Source organism: Staurois parvus, unplaced genomic scaffold (genome assembly GCF_062004578.1).
Source record: "Staurois parvus isolate SC_StPar_1 unplaced genomic scaffold, SC_StPar_1.0 ptg000151l, whole genome shotgun sequence".
Classification (NCBI taxonomy): Eukaryota; Metazoa; Chordata; class Amphibia; order Anura; family Ranidae; genus Staurois; species Staurois parvus.
This window is the reverse complement of record NW_028317947.1, coordinates 21170827-21189110: the sequence shown is the minus strand read 5'-3', so window position 1 is coordinate 21189110 and position 18284 is coordinate 21170827. Positions and strand designations below refer to the sequence as shown.

The following is an 18284-nucleotide window of genomic DNA, read 5'->3' as shown; positions in this document are numbered from 1 at the left end:
GAGCAGGGCCCTCGATCCCCTCATGTTTTGTATTGTTATTGTTCTGTCCCCCATTGTAATGTACAACACTGAGCGAACCATTGGTGCTTTATAAATACTGTATAATAATAATAATAAAATGTTTAGGGCTTGTCTGAGCTGTGGCTCCTTCCTACGTACAATGGAGGAATGAGCGTGGACACAAAGGGGCAGGATTACCAAGGGAGAAAAGAGGAAATGAATGCAACTACTACATCTGAGGATGGTTAAAGCAACATTAAACCCAAAAGCCAACTTTAGTTATACTGCAGCTTACTAAACCTTTGATTTAGAATAAGCTGTCTTGCAGATGTAGCAGGTAGAGGGTTGAAACAAGCCATTTACTACTGACAGGGGGCCTTACAATGATCAGCATTTATTTACTTATAGTATGTAAAACTTTTATCTCTAAAGGAAAAAAAGCTGTTTCTGTAATTGCCTAAACAGTGTGAGCTGGAGTTCAACTTCAATTTGTTAGTGCATCCAAATCTGCTAGTACATCTAATACTCCCCTCCCCCCAGATTACCAATGGTGTTCCCCAGGTGTCTCTGTTGCTCTTTTGTCCGGAGTGGGGGCACTCTATAACAGGGGGTGTGCTACTGGCCAAATCACTAGGTTGAAACCGAGAGGGGGGAAAAAAGGCTAAAAAAGAAAGAAAATATAAATGCAGCCAACACATCTAAGGATTAGTAAACTGCAATATAATAAATTTGGGGTTTAAGTCCATTTTAAACTGCAATATACTGTGTTACATTTGGGTTCAGATAAGCTGTAAACTTAATTACCAGTAAAGATGGCCAAACATGGATCGAAATTCAGCCGTTTCAGCAGGAACTGGCCGAATTTCGATCCATGTATGGCGGTTCTGGGTCAGTTGGGCTTGTTGGAAAATCTCCACTCAATCAGCGCGTGAAGCCAGTGAGCTGCAGAGCTGATCAGTATGGGAGCAGAGTCCCATAGTCAGAATACGATGGCCCTGGGGAGGTGTTCCCCATTCACCATGAATGTGTGGATGGGAATATCGCTATGTGGCCAGCTGAAGTATATCCATTACAAACAGTTGTTATAGGTGCTGTTGGTTGGGTAGGACCATAAACAAGTACATGACTCCTGTTGGGGGAATTGCTGTCTCCTACATCGGAAAGATTTGTGTATGTGAACTAAAATGGTTCTGGCTTTGTGATTACTTTTTGCTGTTTAGAGAATTAAAGTGTTACTAAACCCCGGACCCTGCATTCACTATATCAGGTCTCCTCGGACCCTGCATTCACTATATCCGCTCTCCCCGGACCCTGCATTCACTATATCCGCTCTCCCCGGACCCTGCATTCACTATATCCGGTCTCCCCGGACCCTGCATTCACTATATCCGCTCTCCCCGGACCCTGCATTCACTATATCTGGTCTCCCCGGACCCTGCATTCACTATATCCGCTCTCCCCGGACCCTGCATTCACTATATCCGCTCTCCCCGGACTCTGCATTCACTATATCCGCTCTCCCCGGACCCCGCATTCACTATATCCGCTCTCCCCAGTCCCCGCATTCACTATATCCGGTCTCCCCGGACCCCGCATTCACTATATCCGGTCTCCCCGGACCCCGCATTCACTATATCCGGTCTCCCCGGACCCCGCATTCACTATATCCGGTCTCCCCGGACCCCGCCTTCACTATATCCGGTCTCCCCGGATCCTGCCTTCACTATATCCGGTCTCCCCGGATCCTGCCTTCACTATATCCGGTCTCCCCGGATCCTGCCTTCACTATATCCGGTCTCCCCGGATCCTGCCTTCACTATATCCGGTCTCCCCGGACCCTGCCTTCACTATATCCGGTCTCCCCGGACCCTGCATTCACTATATCCGGTCTCCCCAGATCCTGCCTTCACTATATCCTCTCTCCCCGGACCCCGCATTCACTATATCTGCTCTCCCCAGACCCCGCATTCACTATATCTGCTCTCCCCAGACCCCGCATTCACTATATCTGCTCTCCCCAGACCCCGCCTTCACTATATCCGGTCTCCCCGGACCCCGCATTCACTATATCCGGTCTCCCCGGACCCCGCATTCACTATATCCGGTCTCCCCGGACCCTGCATTCACTATATCTGGTCTCCCATAGTACATAGAACATGGAAGTGCAATCATTTTGGTAAATATAAACTGCTAGATACCTTTTCTCATCAGCAGTTGGAGCAGTCTTGTGACTTCTATCAGTGTTCAGCAGAGCACGTGAAAGCTTGTAGAAGGAGTTTTCATTTTTCTCTAGGAAGATGCAGGACCCCTGATCTCTGTCTGGACAGTGCTGGTTGGCCCTGTGCTGATCACATGCACTCTCCCAAGAGAAAGGAAAAAAAAAATCTCTAGCAATACACACCAAACTGAGCATGTGCAGAATTACTCCACACATGTCTTATCAGGAGATAAGAGGGGAACACTTGAAGGGGAGGATCTGAGACATGGGATCAAACCACTTTTTTTACACAATGCAGAGGATTAACCCATTAGGTTCCACAGTGGGTATAACAAGCATGCTTTACTGCATATACAGACTGATTGTACTGTTGTGGGTTTAGTAACACTTTAAGTCCTGTCTGCTCTGTTTGTATATATCAAACGTATAGTTAAGAATCTGCAGTAGATTTCTATTAACAGAAATAAAGAACAGTTTTATTCATTTGGTTAATTATTTCAACTTACTTATATAGCGCCGTCAATTTACGCAGCACTTTACATATATATTGTACATTCACATCAGTCCCTAACCCTCAAGGGGTGTACAATCTAAGGTCCCTAACCCTCAAGGGGTGTACAATCTAAGGTCCCTAACTTACATTCATACATACACATACTAGGGCCAATTTAGACAGGAGCCAATTAACCCACCAGCATGTCTTTGGAGTGTAGGAGGAAACCGGAGTACCCGGAGGAAACCCACGCAGTCACAGGGAGAACATGCAAAGTCCAGACAGGTGGTGCCGTGGTTGGGATTGGAACCAACAACCCGAGTACTGCCAGGCGGAAGTGCTAACCACTTAGTCACTGTGCTGCCCATCACTTCCTGCAGTTAACCAATGCCGCTTATATCCTGCAACCATATCTGAAATTGACAGCTGGAGTCTGGTAGATGTTGCACCACATTCATTACTGATCTTCAGTGTCCTCTCTTGGCTTGTTCTGTAGAGGACACTATGAATGGGATTTGTGCTGCGATGTGTGAGGAGGAGTCACTGGCAATGTCAAAGCCGTGTGGTCCTCCTCCATAGCAGAGGCAGGGTGTTCTGCAGCACAATCCAGCCAAATGAGGACTGAGCTCTCCAAGGTGCTGAACAGGCTGCATTGTCATGGTAGCAGCAGCCGCAGGGCTTGTGCATTGCAAGAGATGTTCATCCTTTTACCCTCACGTTAGACATCGGTGTTCATGATAGGAAATCAGATCAGCAGAAACAAAGGGGCAGTCACAGTTCACACACAGGATCTATTTGTAAACTTTTTTCAATTAACATTTGTTCACATATTTTCTGATTTCTTATGTCTTGTTATAACATCAGAAGTGAGACCTCCCTTTCTGATTTCACAGTTCTGCCTTTCTCACAGCCACAAAAGTCTTCCTCCACTTGCTGCATTTTCCAGAGAAAAATTAAAATTCCTGTAGCGGGAGAGAACCACTTGGGCAGAGCTTAGGAAGCAAGCCCAGATTTCTGAGCCATGTAGTCCCCAAGACAAATCTATTTGGGTTATATACACTATTGGGTAAAACATTTGGGGTGGCAGGACGAAGTCCTCTGTGGCTATTGGCCGAGGTAACAAGATCCCATATTTCATACTATCCCCCAGTTCACATATATGCGGCTGCATTTTACGCGAGCACGAGAGCCCATTCATATGAATGGACTCCCGTGCCCCGTGACACGCAGGGAAGAAGTCCCTGAACTTCTTTGGAAAACGCAGCCCGCAGGGGAACCTCGGTTCCCAGTACAGTTGCGTTTTCCAGTCCATATTTCTCTGTGCGGGTGGTGCGGCTTCACGGATTTTCATGCGGATCCGCAGCGGCACCACCCACACAGATGTGAACCTAGGGTAATACAGGGTAAGGATTGCAAACTTCTCCATTGTCCCGGTTGCATAGATTATCCTCATTGTGGATAAAGTGACAGTTTGGAGTGCTTTGTCTCAATACAAGCAGCTCTGCCTTGCTTTAGGGATGCAAGTTGTATGTTTGAGGCGTGTATAGGAGTAATGCAGCCCATACACGGGTCAAAGTCCAAACAAATTTTCTTTAGAAAAATCAGAATTTTCGTGCGTTTTTTAATCCAATGGTGCCACCATTGATTTTGAAATTCAACCAACCAAGCCTTCAATTTCACCTCATTTTGCTACAGAAAAGAATTTTCGTGGCCAAGAATTTTCTTTTCTTTCCAGGTCACAGCTTATTTATTTTTCATTTATATTTCTCGCATGATTCTCCCATCATTGATTCGAAAATCATTCATTTTTCAAAAAATTTTCGAATGGAGGTCATACATGGGTTCGAATTCCGAACGATTTTTCGTCCAAAAATCGAAAACGTCGTTCCCTTGGTAATCCGATGGTGCCATCAATGATTTCGACCAAGTCATAGAGTTCACCCCATATAACAAGGGAAACTTCTGTTCCTTCCAGGTCACGGCTCATGCGCATATTCTTTTTGGAAAAACGATCGTACGATTTGACCATTATTGACTCGAAAATCATTAGTTTTTCACGAATTTTCCAACATGCCCAATCACCGAAAAGGGGAGGAACCACGAAAATCAGCTGGTGCCATGGACCCACTAACAGAGCGAAAATCGGCCGATTATTCTTAGGTCTGATTTTTGGATGAAAAATCGGTTGAATTTTGACCCATGTATGGCCGGCATAACATGCCCGATCACTCAGATTCAATGGTTACATGAAAAAATCGGCCATTTTTGTGGCCCACTAATGATGCGAAATTCGAACAAAAATTCTTGGAAAAGATTTTGGAAAGAAAATTCTTTCGGAATTTGACCCGTGTATGGCCGGCTTAACACAATATAAAAACCGGCCAAAACTCAAATGCTGAAAAAATATCAGACTAACCCTTTAATCATGTAAGGCACAGTTAGAAAAGGATATGATTGTACACATTTCACCTTCATTGTGTATAAGGTGTGAAATATACTTGTGCAAGAGGTAACACTCCCTCTGTGATGTATGTCTTGGCTGTACTCGTGACAAATCCTGGCATCTGTTTTTCTGGCAAAGTAATATTTTATTAATGAGACTTGCCTGTTGGGGTTTCCTGCAGGCATTTCCGAGATCTGAATATGCAGCGTTCAGTCATATGGTACAGTCAATGAATGCTTTAACCCCTTTGGCTCATTGTGGTTTCTGTGCAGATCAATAATGCTTGTATCATACTGCAGTAATGTTTCACCTGCTGCTTAATCCAACCACTGCTCATATCCTGCATTCATGTTCCTGGTCGTACGCTGTTGTCTGATTCTGAAGATATATTTTCAGTCATTAAGTGATTGGAGGTCATTGAAGCGTAGATGCTCAGGCCAAATTTAGCAGCATCAGTATGCATTGGATAACGCGACTTACTAGTCAGCCTACCTACATATTTTTGGAGATGATCATAAGGATTTTATTTGGTACACTGTTTACTTAAAAATCCTGCTCTGTTTTTTATTTTAGGCTTGACAGGTTGACACGGGAATGGGGGGGGATGCGTGTGCATATATAACATATAGAGGTGCACCAAAATGAAAATTCTGGCGCCGAAAACAAAAATTAAAAATGTACTTGGCCGAAAACCAAAATGCGCAGTTTTTAAAAATTAATATATATTTTTTGGAAAAAAATACACTGATTAAAAAACAATATATACCCCAATCTTTTGGTAAAATATGAAAGCGGATGTTACGGCGAGTAAATTGATACCCAACGTGTCATGCTTTAAAATTGTGTACGCTCGTGGAATGGCGTGAAACTGGGGTACTTAAAAAGCTCCATGGGTGATGCTTTAAACGTTTCTACAGGTTACCAGTGTAAATTTACAGAGGAGGTCTAGTGCTAGAATTATTGCTCTTGCTCTGACGTCCCTGGCGATACCTCACGTGTGGTTTGAACACCATTTACTTATGTGGGCATGACCTACATATGCATTCACCACTACTTTTTTTTTTGCACTGTTCCTTTAAAAAAAAATTTGCATGCATCCCTTGTGATAGATATAATTAGTGACAGGTCCTCTTTACGGAGAGATATGGGGTCAATAAGACCCCATATCTCTCCTCTGCAATGTAAAGCATTGGATCAAAAAAAAGTATTGATCTAGTGCTTTAAGGAAACAAAAAAAAAAATGGCCGAAAGGGGAAGTGACATCAGTCCCGTCCTCCAAGGGCATAGAGAGTGGCGGCCATCTTTCCTTCACTCATCTCTATGTCCAGCGCTGGGATCAATGGTTTCTCAGGTAAGGCTGAACGGCTGCCGGTGGGCAGGTGGCGGCAAGGTTTTTTCGGCACCTGTATCAGTGCTTTTTTTTCATTTCGGACAACAGCCGAAAAGAGTGTTTTCGCCCGAAATGTTTCAGCCACCAAAATTTTGGTGAATCCCTAATAACATACCCACACAATTTTTTATTTTTTTTTAAATACTGTGATTGTATTAGAAAATTACAATATTAAACAGAGGGACACTCTAGTGCCCTCAACCTGAAACCATTGTTTTCTAAATGAAACTTTTTCTAAGTGATTGTTTCCCAAATAATGGAGGACGAGTGAGGATGCCAGATGGATATGACAGCTAGAAGTTTTGCACAGCATCGGTCAGCCACTGTCAAAGAGGGATTTTATTGAGGCATGTGGCATCATGCTGAGGTTAATCACCTATAGCAACCTGTGAAGAGGCATGAAAAAGGTGATTACATGAAAATGAAGACTGTACAAAAACTGTGTTACACATAGACACCATTATTGATTTACTTGACCTTTAAAGGGTCAGCTCAGCCAAAACTGAACATGTGACGTGAGCCATTTAGTAACTTTACAAGTCTGCATTGATATATTTGTCACAACTGTCAAAAGGGGGATTTTATTGAGGCATGCGGCTTCATGCTGAGGTTAATTTAAATGCAGACGGTCGGTAGGAAGAGGGTTCATCCACATCAAATCCTGCTGGGCCATATTTACAATAGCATTTGTATGAACTGCTTGTTTAGTTTCCTCCTACGATTCTCCCATAACATACCGTATATACTTGAGTATAAGCCGAGTTTTTCAGCACGTTTTTTGTGCTGAAAAACGGCCCCCTCGGCTTATACTCGAGTCAACATCTGCAGATAGTGGGGCTCCGTCAAGGGGGGCGCGTACAGGGGTGGGCAGTGGGCTGCTGTCTCTTACCTGGCTCCCACGATGATCCATTCAGGAAGCGCTGCTCCTTCCGTCACTCCGGCCACTCCCTCACTCCTGCCGTTCGGCTCCGCCTCCTCACCGGTGATTGGCCGCCAGAACTGTAGCTCAGGAAAGGTACACAGGCGGCCAATCACGGGCGAGGAGGCGGAGCCGAGCGGACCCGCGAAAATCGAGTGAGGGAAAAGCCGGTAAGTGTGCAGTGCAGAGGTGCTGCTGCAACCACATATGCTGGCTGCAGCAGCACCATACTGCAACAGGGGTCAGCAAGTGTCATTGGTGTCAGTGGGAGGAATAGTGCCGCATCATTGGTGTCACTGATACTAATGATGGGGCATTATTCCTCCCACTGACACCAACGATGGGGCACTATTCCTCCCACTGACACCAACGATGGGGCACTATTCCTCCCACTGACACCAATGATGGGGCACTATTCCTCCCACTGACACCAACGATGGGGCACTATTCCTCCCACTGACACCAACGATGGGGCACTATTCCTCCCACTGACACCAACGATGGGGCACTATTCCTCCCACTGACACCAACGATGGGGCACTATTCCTCCCACTGACACCAACGATGGGGCACTATTCCTCCCACTGACACCAATGATGGGGCACTATTCCTCCCACTGACACCAATGATGGGGCACTATTCCTCCCACTGACACCAATGATGGGGCACTATTCCTCCCACTGACACCAATGATGGGGCACTATTCCTCCCACTGACACTAATGATGGGGCACTATTCCTCCCACTGACACCAACGATGGGGCACTATTCCTCCCACTGACACCAACGATGGGGCACTATTCCTCCCAGTGATACCAATGATGGGGCACTATTCCTCCCACTGACACCAATGATGGGGCACTATTCCTCCCACTGACACCAACGATGGGGCACTATTCCCTCCACTGATACCAACGATGGGGCACTATTCCTCCCACTGATACCAACGATGGGGCACTATTCCTCCCACTGATACCAACGATGGGGCACTATTCCTCCCACTGATACCAACGATGGGGCACTATTCCTCCCACTGATACCAACGATGGGGCACTATTCCTCCCACTGATACCAACGATGGGGCACTATTCCCTCCACTGATACTAATGATGGGGCACTATTCCTCCACTGATACCAATGATGGGGCACTATTCCTCCCACTGATACTAATGATGGGGCACTATTCCTCCACTGATACCAATGATGGGACACTATTACCCCCACTAATACCAATGATGGGGCACTATTCCTCCCACTGACACCAATGATGGGGCACTATTCCTCCCACTGACACCAATTTTTTACATTGACTAGTAGGTGCCTCATTTCCCACCCTCGGCTTATACTTGAGTCAATAGTTTTTCCCAGTTTTTTGTGGTAAAATTAGGTACCTCGGCTTATATTCGGGTCGGCTTATACTCTAGTATATACGGTACTTGAAAAGTTCAGCTGATACTGTGCTGGCTGTGGACGCCATATACAGTTCTCCTTGTAGCCTAGGTCCACACTAGAATGCAAAAAAGGGGAGATGGGCGCTAAAGGAGCAAATATTGCCAAAAATCATACAGATCTACAGTCAAAACAGAAAATGTAATACAAGTCTTTCAGCTGTCCATAGTATAAATTATATGTGGGCACCAGTGGCAGCACCCTTCAGAGTAAAGCGGAGGCTCTGTAAACTGTATAAGAAAAGAACAAAAAGGGGCGCCAGACTAAGTGCAGTATTAATAGTTCCATTTATTAAAAAAAGGTCATTGGGAACTCACTATTAAATATGATTTAACACGTAAAATCATGTGGGAAGGTTCCCATGGTAATCCGCTGAATGAAGTATTCGTCTCAATCCAGACAGGAGCAGCGATGTTCCTGTCTGGATTGGGACGACTACTCCATCCAGCGGATTACCATGGAGACCTTCCCACATGATTGTACATGCTAAATCATATCTGTCTAATAGTGAGTTCCCAATTTCCTTTTTTTATAAACGGAACTTTTAATATACTGCACTTAGTGTGGCGCCCCTCTGTGTTCTTTTCTCACACTAGAACGCGGTGCAGGAAATCCACGATCCATGCACGTTTTTGTACCGCTTTCAAAACGCACTGCAGTTGCGATCTACAGCAGGTGCCAACGTTAGGGTAACAATATCCCAATCTCATATCGCAAAGACATTGCATTTGTCTGCACCGGATCACGTGGTATAAATGTGCCATGTCATGTGGTTGCAGTTTGTTTCTAAAGGTAGTGATCCGATGCCATTTGAATGAAAGGACTCAAATCGCACCGCGCTGAATGTGAATCACACCGGAATGTGCAGCGCATTCCTGTGCGATTCATAGTGTGAACTGAGCCTCGGGCTCTTTTCCTGATAATTGCTTTTTTTCTACATTCTAATGCAAATATAGACATGCACCATAATATATTTCTGAAATGTGTGTGTGCCTTGAAACAGTCATGATTGTTCAGGCTTCTCAGTTATCTCAAGTTAACCTCAAATTTGTGTCATGCCATGCATAAAGTATTGAATATGGGACATATTCAAATACATAGCTTAAAATTCCAAGCTGCTATGGCACTTCAGAAATGTCATTCATGCTTTTATTTTAGATGTTTTATCAGCCCATATCTTTTGCATTATGAATATGTCAGACATTTTTATATGCGCCACACTTTTCTTGAAGCTGATTTGAGCTGCATTGATCATAATAGGCAGTTATAATCAGAGGAAGGCTGTGTGTGTGTGTGTTTGTATGTATGTATGTATGTATGTATATTTTATACATACACACACATTTTTTATATATATATATATATATATATATATATATATATATATATATATATATATATATCCTATGGAAACCTGTGAAGTGGCATGAAAAAGGTGATTACATGTACCACAGTTCTTGTCTAGTTTTCATTTAGACACCATTTATATATTTATTTGACCTTTAAAGGGTCAGCTCAGTCAAAATTGAATATGTGACGTGAGCTATTTAGTAACTTTGCAAGCCTGCATTGATATATATTTGTATCATGTCACAATATACAGCAACCATATAATGTTTCACAAAAGCTCCACCTTTTATTAATAAATAGCAATCCTTGATATTCATTCCATGACTTTGCCAAGGTTGAGGTGATATCAGTCTGCTGCTGGCAGGAGGAAGTATTTCCTCCGTCTCCTCTATGTCCGTGATCAGAGTCACCAAGTCACAAGGTAAGAAGTTGCAGCAGGGGCAGGTCTGTGTCAGACAGTTGTGAACTCTACTAAAAACTTTAGATGCGCCAGGATTTACATGATTGTGTCATCTCTTGTGCCGACATCTCAGTCCAAGAAGGAGATGCTGACCCTTTCAGTGGTGCCTGAAGAAAGATGGCTGTATTCTTTTGGAGAGAAAATCAAATGAAGGTATGGTCAGGGGGTAGTGTGATCTCTGGGAGGTAAAGGTGGAGTTTGGTGGACTGAGGTACCCCCTAGCACCCCAGTGGTGATGTCTATCTTTTGTACATCTAGTATCTCTAATTGCACTTTCTGTAGCTGTGGCGTCTTTGCCCACCTTGCTATGCCCTCCCACTCTATCTGTTGCATTCTTTTAATATCAGATAAACAATTATCAGAGAGACCGTTCCCCCATGCATTGCTAGTGGTGGGTCTGTTACCTCTCCAGCATTTACAGAAAAATAGATCAGATTTGGGTGGACTGACAATAAGTTTTCATAGCTATTTGACCGTGTCTGGTTCCAGAAAATCCAGTTTCTGCTTTTATTAACTCCCCTTAGTAAGTAGATAATAGCCGCTGTGAATGAGGCCCCTCTCATGGGTTCCCTCCAAATGATTCTCTTAAAATAGAGGTCTGTCACGTCTCATGAAGCATGTGATATTACATGAAACTGTTGGTGGTGGTCAGGGGACTTTTTTGTTATCTGTCCCTTACGATGTAACTGCACTAAATAAAGGTTCTGTTCTTTAGCGGAGGAGTGCGGGTATTTTTTGCGTTTCTTTCTCATAGAATATATTTATACTTTCTCACCCGTGTTAAGGAGATCTCTGCTTGAATGATCCAAGTTTCACTCTTACTATTTAGCTTTGTGTAAACATGTTTCACTTAAAGGGCTATTCCACAAAAAAAGGGACATTTCAGTTTTTGGTAGATACTAGGGCATTAAAGCGGACCTTAACCTCTTCACGCCGGCCGAATGCAAATGTGCGGCCTCCCGGCCTAGACGCCGAGCGGCCACACATTTGCGATCTAATAAAAAAAGGACATATGTGCCGAGAGCAAGCGTCCTGCGCGCTCCTAGCACACATGTCCGGTACTCACGGAAAGGTCCCGATCTGCGCGCTCCTAGCACACATGTCCGGTACTCATGGAAAGGTCCCGATCTCCTCTTTCGATCGGGACCTTTCCCAATCATGTGATGACGCTTCACGGCGGTCACATGACCCTAAACCCCGCCTCCCGGCTTCTGAAACTCTTAAAGGGCCGGGAGGCACCAGCATGAAAGGATAAGCCTCATGTTTCACATCCCACTTCCTAAGAAAAAAAAAACATAGCAAGTAAAAAAAAATATATAGAGTAAACAATTGCTACACAAGCCATATTCAGGGGTGCCAAACTGGCGGCCCTCCAGCTGCTGCGAAACTACCAGTCCCATGAAAGTCCCATCATGCCTCTACCTTTGGGAGTCATGCTTGTAACAGTCAATCTTGCAATGCCTCATGGGACTTGTAGTTTGGCAACAGCTGGAGGGCCGCCAGTATGACACCTGTGGTTAGTGTTATTGAAAATTACCTTTCCTTTTCAATCTTCAGCGGTTACAATTTTTTGTAAACTTCAGTGCAGTATGGCAGCCTGGAGGAACTTCTATACACCAACCGTGTGACAAGAAATGTCATTTTCTGCTTGTGTGATTGGCTCTAAGATACAACTCACATTTTAGGAATCCTCTGCAATAGGAATTTTAGTTTTGGTGAGATACTCCCTAAGGATTAAATACTTCTAAAGTGATGCTGACACTGCAGCTTTTCTCATCTGAACACTGAGTGCACCAGGTGATTATAATGAACCAGAGCCTCCCATTCGGAATCAGTCTAGAAAAGACATGGTGAAATGGCTATTTCTTCAAAGTAGAAATGTACACTGGTCATCCAGAGAAGATTTTTTTTTTTCGTTCTCAAGAAGTGGATTCACACTTTTAATCCCATCCTGTGAGAGAATTACATATAATTTTTTGTGTTTTTTCATAAACACCCTGTAACGGAATCGGCCCCGTCTATGCTTGGGTACTTCCGTTATACCACTTCCCCGTCCGAACACCAACCACAGACACCACAGCCGACCATACAAGACTAGACGACACCAGTCTGTCTGAACATGGAGCTGTTTATTTGAAACTCGAACTGGCTTTTTATACAGTCAGGACAATTCCCTCTCCCTGCATAATGACACAGGGCGAGGCAATCTGTACTTGGCAACAAGAGACACACAGGTATTCAAACTTCACACCAGCAGACAGTCCCATCAGGAGGGAGGGCTGCTGGAGACACCCCCCCCCCCCCCACCAAGCTAATACACATTAACTCATACATCCCATAATAGTTTGCTCCCAAGCAAGGCACACAATAGAACAATGGGATGCAACCACATGGCATTAAACAATCCCTAATCCCCACCCCAATATTAGGACAGATCACCCTGTACCCCTAACAGGCAGAGGGTGACTTGCACATAAGAGGGATGTGGGGAGTTGAGACAGGGGTCTCCCCACCTCTGCAAAGTGAGCTGTGTTCCATGGGCCCCCCACCCAAAGTGATTCCTGTCACACACCCTTTTTGTGGATTTTTCAAAAATACCCTTTGGCTCCCACTGCTGTCAGTCCAAACCAGTGAGGAGGGAGCAGAGGGTGGGACTGAGCCACGCTGTGTGTGTGTCTATGGATGAACACAGCCTGGCTCAGCAGCATACCCATATGATTCCTCCCAAAGCAACTGGCTTGCTGTGGGGGCAAACATAAATATTCACCAGCACACCATGGATCTCCAGTATGGTCCAAAACTGTTTATTGCAAAAAGATCACATCACAAAAGAGTGCAACGTTTCGGAGTCGCCAGGACCCCTTCGTCAGGCATGTGACGATAATAATTGCTGCAGGGGCACTTGTGGAAGAGCAGGGAGTACCTCTCTGAGGCTCAGTTCATACTATTGCAGGCCATGCGGCCCGCGTTTTTTCAGGCAAGTCAGGCCATTCATTTGAATGGGCTACTGTGCCTTCTTTTCCGTACCAAAAAGGTCTTTTTGACCATGCAGTTTCCCTGTGATTTCCAGACCCGCAATCACGCTGCAGGGTAAGGGCTCTGGAGGTGTCATTGAAAATGAATGGCAGCCCCATGCATCGCGTAAGAGCAGCGCGTTGTGATTGCGGGTGCGATGCCCACATAGTGCGAACCGAGCTTTACCCCTGAAAAGGAGTAAGAGACCCCTTTGTGTATTACGATTGCACAGAGCAGGTAGGTGTGACGTTTATTATTTTAGGGGAAAAAAAATACACTTTATAACCACTTTAAGGAGAAGTCACAGGAATAACACGAACACATATAGATTGTCAGGGGGGCACACGAAATTCCCAGGTCAACAGAACCGGAGCAGGGGGTGATGTCCGGGGGATCTCATTATTGGAGCAGCCAGTCAATCTAGGCAGCTTAGGGACTGGCACAGCATACGGGCTCCACCTATGACTTGTGGGTGGACTGTGACTTTAAATACTGTGTAGAAATTGTTGGACGTGATTGTAGATGGTTGCTATATTAAAAGGAAAGGCTTGGTCCTCACATATCTCAGTGAGATGTACATACAGCTGTTCCAGCAGAGTATTTCACCCTCTCCCCTCCCCCCTCCTCCCACCTTGGTGCTTGTTTGATGACTACACTCGCTGCACTTATCAGTCCCTGTGGCTCAGCTCGGTCATTTTTCTGCTTGCAGCCCACTGACTGCAGAAAGGACTGTCATTTGGTTGCCACAACAACACAGACACTTCCTCCAGACAGTGATAAATGACGCTCCGTACAGCTGCAGTTATCACCAGATCACAGTAGAGGGCACCATTTTATAGGCTGACCTTTGTTTTGTTACATTGATTTATATTGTCTGTGAACGTCTTTGGGGTTTGTCTTCTCTCAGCTCATTCGGCTTTTATTTTAGTCTTTTTTTTTTTTCTGATAACCAAGTGTAGATTTTAAGTGCAGAATTTGATATACATAAAAGATTTATCTTGTGCGCACAATGGAGATGTTACAGTTTAGGACAGCAGTGCAGCGCTTTCGGAAGAGAATTTTTTTGGTTGCCATGGAGACTATATATTTGTGTGAGCCATACACTGAGCAACTGCAAGATTAACCTAACATTGATAGCAGGAAGATATGTTTATACGTCGCCAACAATTTATGTAGCACTTTATACAGTTAGGTCCATATATATTTGGGCACAGGCACAATTTTCATATTTTTGGCTCTGTATGCCACCAGAATAGATTAAAACAAAACAATCCAAATGAATTTGAAGTGCAGACTTCAAGGGGCAGAACATAAATATAAAAGTTTAGGAACTGCAACCTTTTTTATACACAGTCCCTCTATTTTCAGGGGCTCAAATGTAATTGGACAAATAAATATAATCATAAAATGTTCATTTTTAATATTTTGCTGAGAATCCTTTACTGGCAATGACTGCCTGAAGTCTGGAACCCATGGACATTACCAAAGACTGGGTCTCCTCCTTTCTGATGCTTTGCCAGGCTCTAACTGCAGCTGTCTTCAGTCGTTCTTTGTGGGTCTTACTGCCTTTTAGTTTTGCCTTCCAGAAGTGCAATGCATGCTCAATTAGGTTGAGATCAGGTGATTGACTCGGCCATTGCAGAATATTCCACTTCTTTTCCTTCAAAAGCTCCTGGGTTGTTTTTTCAGTGTGGTTTGGATCATTGTCCATCTGTACTATGAAGCGCCGTCCAATCAACTTTGCTGCATTTGGCTGAATCTGGGCTGACAGTATATCACTATACACTGCAGAATTCATCCGGCTGCTTTTGTCTTCTGTCACATCATCACCCAATGCCACTGGAAGCCATGCATGCCCATGCCATCACACTGCCTCCACCATGTTTCACAGATGTGTGGTTTGGATCATGAGCTGTTCCAAGCCTTCTCCACACTTTTTTTCTTCCCATCCTTCTGCTACAGATTCATCTTAGTTTCATCCATCCAAAGAATGCTTTTCCAGGACTGGTCTGGCTTTTTTAGATGTTTTTTTGCAAAGTCTAATCTGGCTTTTCTATTCTTCAGGCTTATGAGTGGTTTGCACCTTGTGGTGAACCCTCTGTATTTGCTCTTGTGAAGTCTTCTCTTGATTGTAGACTATGACAATGATACGCCCACCTCCTGGAGAGTGTCCTTCACTTGTCTGGATGTTGTGAATGGGTTTTTTTCGTGACCATAGAGAGGATCCTGTGATCATCCCCCACTGTTGTCTTCCGTGGATGTCCATGACTTTTTATGTTGTTGAGCTCACCAGTGTGTTCATCTTTCCTCAGAATGTACCAAACTGTTGATTTGGCCACTCCTAATGTTGCTGCTATCTCTCTGATGGATTTCTTTCATTTTTGAAGCCTTACAATGGCCTGTTTCACTTGCATGGACAGCTCCTTTGAACACATGATGTAGGTTCACAGCAATAGATTCCAAATGCAAATACCACACTTAGAATCAACTCCAGACATTTTACCTGCTTCATTGATGAAGAAATAACGAAGGAGTAGCCCACACCTGGCCATGAAACAGCTTTTGATTCAGTTGTCCAATTACTTTTGGTTCCTTGAAAAAGGGGGAATGGCTACTCTTAAGAGCTGTAATTCCTAAACCCTTCCTCCAATTTGGAAGTACATATCCTCAAATTAAACCTGGGAGTGCACTTTCAGCCCATATCCATTATTTAACTATAACTTGAAAAAGTTTTGGTAAATACCTGAAAAAAAACTAAAATTGTCCTTGTGTACAAATATATATGGATCTAACTGTATGCTTTACATTGACATCAGTCTCTGCCCTCAAGGAACTTACAATCTAAACTCGCACTCATACATACACATACTAGGGCCAATTTAGACAGAAGCCAATTAACCTCCCAGCATGTCTTTGGAGTGTGGGGAGTACCCAGAGGAAACCCACACAGACACAGGGAGAACATGCAAATTCCATGCAGTGTCCTAGCTTGTTTCTCCTCAAGCACACTTAAAGGGTAGCTCCAGTTTCGTGGGAGAAAAAATGTTTTTATAATTGCTACAAAAATCATATTGCAGTTGAATTATTAAAAATGATCTTTCCTTTCAGTCTGCAGCACTGACATTTTTCTATAAAATGTAATATGGCAACCCAGAGGTGTGCTGTTCACAGATGATGTATGTAGCCCCTCCCAGAAATGTAATTTCCTGATTGTGTGATTGGTTTACTAATTTTCCCAGATGTCTGCACATACATGTCAGATTTTGGGCATCCGCTGCAACAAAATGTCATTTTTGCTTAGATACTCACAAAGGGAAATCACGGGTAAAGGGATGCAGACCCTGACACTTCCCTCGTTAGAACCCTGGCAGAACAGCAGCTGATTAAGAATTATAAAGGCACTCCCATTCACAATCACTCCCCCCCCACACACTGCAAAAGTTGTTAAGTCTATGGGGCAGATGAGACTTAAGGTGGTTGTAAGCTTGAAAACTGAACAAAGCATAAAAGCATATACCTTTTATAGTGTGTACTTTTTATAGTGTGTACTTGTCTCAATTCAGAGCGCTAAGTGTCCTTTCTGTGTGCTGCCTTGTTTCTTTGCTGTCTGCATGAGCCACTTTCCTCACACAAAGAGAATAAAGGTGACAAGGGAGGGAGCTTCATCACACAGCCTGTGATTGACAGCCTCAGCTCTGTTGCTGTGTGTTTTGTAAAGGCCAGGAGGGTCCCTTCCGTTCCCCTCCCCTCCAATCAGCTCTCTGATCTCTCTTCACTGAACTCTGCAGTGTGTAACTTCAGCTCTCCTCCCCGTTTTCTGAAAGCTCAGACAAGCTTTATACATGCATGACTTTGAACGGATGTAGAGAAGAGAAGACTGCAGATAAACATGTACAACTTATGTAGGAGGATTTCTTCTTTGTGTATCACCTGACTGGGTGTGTAAGGGTTTACAATCAGTTTATTTGCAAACCTTAACCCTTGCTCCGGATGGCTCTGGCACTCCCCTCTTGTTCCTGAAGCTCCAGCCTGTGGGGGCCCCTCCATGTCATATACATTGCAGAGATATTAACCCTGCATTGTACCTGAAGGTACCAGGAGTGCCTTGGAACGGCTTGAACCATTTGTACAGATTGAAGGAGCCTGTTGGAGCGGGGAATGAAGGTATTTCTCTTTATTCCAACCATTAACCCTTGCAATACCCAGGGTTTGCCTTTAACTAGGCTGTACATCTTTCGATATCATCCTCTGTAAATTCTTTTTACTTCTTTTTGTTTTAATTGTGAACGTCTCTCATTCTTCTGAGCATGCTACCAAGTTCTGAACCTGAAAAACGCTGAACAAAGCCGACTTGTTTGTAAATAGCAGCTGCATGTGGGTGTCAGCTGTGCTGGATATGAAGGATGATGGGTAATAGAAGGAACACCTGGGTCCCCGTGTGCTGGTGTATTGTACACGTGTAATATGTGCCTCTTCTGCGAAGACCCTCCCATGTGAAATCACACAACTGTACAGCCGCCTTGCTAATTATCTAATGATCTTCTGCGT

General features: G+C 44.2%; 1 protein-coding gene across 1 annotated transcript in view; it reads left to right on the top strand.

Annotated features, from left to right (window-relative positions):
• NSF (N-ethylmaleimide sensitive factor, vesicle fusing ATPase) overlaps window positions 1-18284 on the top strand; it is a 114820-nt gene that overhangs the window by 66277 nt on the left and 30259 nt on the right. The window lies entirely within an intron of this gene.